Source organism: Physeter macrocephalus, chromosome 10 (assembly GCF_002837175.3).
Source record: "Physeter macrocephalus isolate SW-GA chromosome 10, ASM283717v5, whole genome shotgun sequence".
Taxonomy (NCBI): domain Eukaryota; kingdom Metazoa; phylum Chordata; class Mammalia; order Artiodactyla; family Physeteridae; genus Physeter; species Physeter macrocephalus.
In genome coordinates, this window is record NC_041223.1 from 85,637,194 (window position 1) to 85,642,663 (window position 5,470).

The 5,470-nt window shown below is 41.4% G+C and overlaps 1 protein-coding gene across 1 annotated transcript in view; it reads right to left on the reverse strand.

The window, feature by feature from the left end:
• FILIP1 (filamin A interacting protein 1) overlaps positions 1-1,201 on the reverse strand; it is a 181,363-nt gene extending 180,162 nt beyond the window's left edge. Inside the window, exons 1-2 of the mRNA XM_024133061.2 lie at positions 990-1,201; positions 514-584 (exon numbers count right to left, since the gene is read on the reverse strand). The gene's annotated coding sequence lies outside the window, so the exon portion shown is untranslated. The remainder of the gene's footprint in view (positions 1-513; positions 585-989) is intronic.
• Positions 1,202-5,470: the final 4,269 nt, after the last annotated feature.

Below are 5,470 nucleotides of genomic sequence, written 5' to 3' on the forward strand. Positions count from 1 at the left end.
AAATAAATAAATAAATAAATAAATCCACATTTTATAGCTCTCCTTTTAAATAAAGCACTCATGAAAAATTTCTGGAATTTAGCTGAGGATTTTATATAACCAAATTCTGACCTTTTCCTGGTATATTAAACACCCTTTACAATCACTGTACTTACACAGTGTTCTTCCAATCTCTTAATGGAGTAGACACTATTCCCGCTTAAATCACCAAATTCCAGAATAGAAAAACAAATATTAAAAACTGAGATGAGAGTCAAGTCAGACCATCTCCTTGTTCCCAAGCATCTAGTCTGACCTCCCATGTAGAGTGGTAATTTATGCTTCAATCTCTGCTCCGTTGTACGACAATCTAGGAGAAATGGCAGTTCCCTCCTCCAAGATGGGTATTTCTCAGAGAATGACTGGGAATTGAAAATAAATCTTGAGGTTGAAAGTTAATTACTGACAGCAAATTATCCTTTATGAATAACAACTTTCTCCATAACATTAATAAAAGTGTCTTGATTTATGTACCTTTCATGTATATTAATGTTGAAAGATGTTCGAAGACTGGCTGAAGCAGGAGAAATAACAGAAAGAGGGTTCTGAAAAGAAGGGAAAGAGGAAAGAATGAGGAATAAGCCCAGGAAAGCATGGAAAGTTGATTAGGAAGCCTGACAGAGAAGGTCCTCCTGTGAGGGAGGGGACAAAACTCACACAAATCACGGCCTGAACTCAGATGGGGAGGTAAAAAGGGGAAACTGAATTCCCACCATCACAGTGTGAGTATGGAAGGGAGGGTACAATGGATGATAAAGAGCAAAGACATGAGAATGTACTCATTTTGGCTGTTTAAAGAAAGGTGGGCTACGGAAGGAGAAGGTGATGAACTCTCTGAATAATGCATTGTTAGTCAAATCACCAAATAGAAGTTGGAAATTAAGCATAGTTGGGCTACTATTCACACTTACATTCTAATTAACAGAAGTACATATAACGCATAGGCTCACTTTATCTGTGGGTTTGAGAGAAGCAAAGGGAACTCATTCACTTGTGCCCAGTGCATGAAAAAGAACACTTGGAAGGACCACCAAAGTGACAAAGCACCACTCTGGTCTCAGCACGCTCCTTGCAGGACGCAACAACAAAAGATGGTGTGAAGTGCTCACTGCCTAGCTTCTCTCTGGGTGATCCTTCAGGAGTGGCTTCTTCCAAGAAAGGCCTTGTCCAGAACAAAGCACAGGAATGTTAGCACACAGGGTCGGGGTGAGGTTTTACCCACATCACTGCTGCCTACCCGTTCACAAAATGTTCCTGCTCTCAGACCAGTGAGAAGCAGCTGAACGTCACAGGCACCAGGCACCACCCTCACAAGACCCTTTGCAGGACGCATGCACACCACACACCACTCTCCAACTAGCCTCCCTCCATCCCCTGGAATAACAGACAGAACTGATGAGGAGAGAGGTGCTGGTGTCCCGAAAAGCCCAACATCTGGAGTGCCAGAGGCAGGAGGAGACAGAGAAACCATGAGCTTTTAAACAACAAGTATCTTGGGAAATAACCCAAGACAGATAATGTTCTGGGTTCCAGGAAGATATGCAGCACGATGCTGTGGCTTGTCTATGAATTCACATATTTGAATCCATAAGCTCTACGACTTCGAGAACGACAAACTTTCTGGGTCTCAGCTTCCTCCTCCCCCCTAAAAAGTGGTTGGAGTCCATCATCTCTTAGCATCTATCAGTATCTAAAGATATTATGGTAAAACTATTTTTTCAGAGTAATTCATGAACTGAGCAGATTGCCCAAAATTTGAGCCTTGGTACCGTTTTCCTGGATCAGTTTAGCCTTATAACCCTAATGAGCCTGAGCAGTTTTATGAAGTAGTGATCAGAAGCAAGGATTCCTGACTCCAGTGCCCCGTTTTATCCACCTGCCCCCTGCTCCCCTACCCCCGTGATCCAGTCATATATGTGTCCATTATGGATATCAATTTCTGTTCTGATAATAACATTACTCAGGAAATACACGGCCATCAAGATGTTCTTGGCACTTCAGTGATTAGGCAAAACGGACTATGCAGCCTTGTTTCCACAATGCTATTCGAGCAAGGTCCCTCCTAGGAAATCCTATCAAGCTACTGAGGAAGAAGTATGTGGACTTTTCTTTTTAGTAAGAGCCTCTAGGTGTACCAAACGTTTAGAAGTCAATAGGCAATATTTGAGAACAATAGGAGGAAAGGAAAACAATGCTTTTTTCAAAATGGAAGTGGCCTGATTTTCTTCTGATTATTAAGATTTCTACCACATATTGTCAAATTGCCTTTCAGGAAGCTCGTCCTAGCTGATTTTCCCACCAGCATTCCATAGCGACCACTTCATCACACCATCACCATACAGGTATTGGATTCTGTTGCGTCTTTGTCAATGCGTTGGTTGAAATAATACTATCTTCTTTTTTATTTATTTATTTTTAAAAATGTATTTATTTATTAATTTATTTAACTTTTGGCTGCATTGGGTCTTCGCTGCTGCACGCGGATTTTCTCTAGTTGCTGAGAGCGGGGGCTACTCTTTGTTGCGGTGTGAGGGCTTCTCACTGCAGTAGCTTCTCTTGTTGTGGAGCACAGGCTCTAGGCGCGTGGGCTCCGTAGTCATGGCCCACGGGCTTAGTGGCCCCGCGGCATGTGGGATCTTCCTGGACCAGGGCTCGAACCCGTGTCCCCTGCATTGACAGGTGGATTCTTAACCACTGTGCCACCAGGGAAGCCCCTGCTATCTTCTTTAAATTTGAACTTTTAATTATCAGTGAGGTTAAATAGTTTTTCACACATTTACTACAAATTGTTTATTTATGCCATTTGTCCATTTTTCTATTGTTGTGTCTCTTTTGCTTTATTCATTTAAAAGAGCTCTTTGTGTTAAGGATATTTGTTCTTAATTTATTTTGTCACAAATATTTTTGCCCAGATTGCTGTTTGCATTTTAACTTTGTTCATGAGGTTTTTTTTTTTCCTGTATAAGAGTTTTCATTCTGTTTTTATGGAGTCAAATATTTTAGTCTTTTGCTTTACTGCTTTTTCCCTTGCGTAGGAAGGTCTTTCCCACTCCACCAATATGTATATATTTTTCAAGTATTTCACTTTCAATTTTTACACTTACATTTCAGACGCATCTAGTATGTATTGGTATAAATGGTGACGTAGAGATTTCATTTCATTTTTTCCCAGTTTTTTCAACCCCATTGACTGAAAACTCCATATTTTCTTTTCTGATTTGAAGTGTCTCTCCTTTCTAACATGAAAGTCTCATATGTAGGTTTCTGGAGTTCTGACTATTTTCCTTTGATCTCCTCATCTGATGTGAACTGATTCTGACACCGCTATCAAAGTGTTTTTAATGAGTGCGGTTTCAAAATTCATTTTATTATGTGGTAAGGCAATGCTCCTAACTGGTACTTCAAAAATTTCCTGGCTATTCACATAAGTTTCTTGCTCCAGAAGCACTTAGTCACTTGAAGTGAAGTGCTGAATATATGTAAGTATTTTTCAAAGTGCACAAACTTGTAAAAGTCTTAAAGCAAAGAATTTTATAGGAAATATCCATCACTCCCTTTTAGAAATATATCCAAAAGACTGATCACTGCTGTCTTTTTTTTTGGCCACGCAGCTTGCGGGATCTTAGTTCTCCAACCAGGAATTGAACCCACGCCCTCAGCAGTGAGAGCAGAGTCCTAACCACTGGACCACCACAGAATTCCTATTAAGCCTGGTCACTGCTTTAAAAGAATGCTCAGAGCGTGGGTGGTGGTAAGGGTCAGGAATTTTCCAGCCCACAAGATGCATATTTGGTTGGCTCATTATGGCCAAGACAGATTTAAGTGTGATGAAAATGTATGTATATAGTGCATCCTCTTCATCACATTATTCTTAAAAACATTAAAATTATCACATAAGTGAAAAGAATGCAACTTACAAGTTCCCCACCATTCATAAAGCTATATGGACTTGTTGCCAACAAATCAGTCATTGAGCCTTTTAGTCACGTTAGTTTCCTCTGCCTTCCGTTAGACCTCGTCTGTCAGGCCCTACCTCGTCTTCAGCCTCTAGGGTCCCCTTTCCCCACAGCAAGAGTTGCTTTATCGCCCCATCTCTGATCTTCTGAATCAGTCACTCACCACCCAAAACCAGGTGAGTGCTCCCACAATCCCATTCACTCACTAGTCACATGGCATTGAAATTGCCATTGTTTTTCCTGTAACCCAGTTAGAGAGTAAAGATAATATGATATTCACTATTGTACCCAGTCCCTAGCTCAGTGCCTGACACAGGTGAATCTCCATCAATATTTAGCGAGTAGGTGAACACTATGAGCTAAATGTGAAGCAGGAGAGACACAAAGAGCTCTAGCCCAGGACTCGGGGATTTAGCATCATCTTCGTTGTTTTGACATTGCATTACAGAGTCTCTACGACTGCTCCTCCTCCAGAACTATTCTGTCCCTGAATCCTACCTCCCGGCTCTCCTCCCTGGTCCTGCTGACAGGCTTGCCCAAACGCTGACACCCTGCCTGGGTCGGAACACAACCCTGCCCCAGCTGCCTTCCAGGACACCCCACAACCTCATGTTAGACCCTCAGAGGCCAGATACTAGCTCGAACCACTCTTTGTCATCTAATGCCACACCATTTGGATCCTGTGTTCTACCTGTTGCCAGTTAGCTACATGCATGGGCCTTGCCTGACGGAGCCTAAGATATGTTCTTCAGGATGAGCGGATTGAATGGATCTCACTCTGGAAACGGTTGTTTTCACACAGCTCAAATCTTTTTCATTGTCACACGACAGTAATTATAGTACTGTTGAAGTTCAACTCCTATGAAAGTTCTGGGAACAGAAATTGAAATAATAATCCAGATATAAATCAAATTGCAGGATTTTAACCATACATTCATGCTATGTGGAAAAATAAGAGCTCTTTTTTTTTTTTTCTCTAATCCCTCTCTCAAAAGGACAAAATTCTTTACTTTCTGAGAAACCACAAGTCACTTTCATCTGGTTTTCCCCCAGTCCTCTCCTCTATTTGAGCTCAGCGTTTCACGTGTTCATTCTGGTGAGATTCCATTGCAATACATCACCAGGAACACATGTGTTCCACCGGGACCTTATTCCCTGGAAGATGTGAATGGTGATGTAAATAACAGCCTCATTGGAATTTGAAGGAAGTAGTGCAGGAAAGAAAGCTATGGTGAAATAAGGCAAAAATCAAGCAACTATAATCAATATTTCCTCTTGGGGTAATGTGGGTAGTATTGATGCTGATAGGAAACTTCAATGGTATTCATCAGCTGGAGCTGTCAGCAGAACATTAATTAAATGGCAGCTGTTGCTTTACCACTTGTAGGGGAGGAGAGCAACTAGCTCCAAAATAGATTTCCAAGGATAAGAACATTTCCAGCTAGTAAACCAAATAAGAGCCTGGTTGTGTTTTG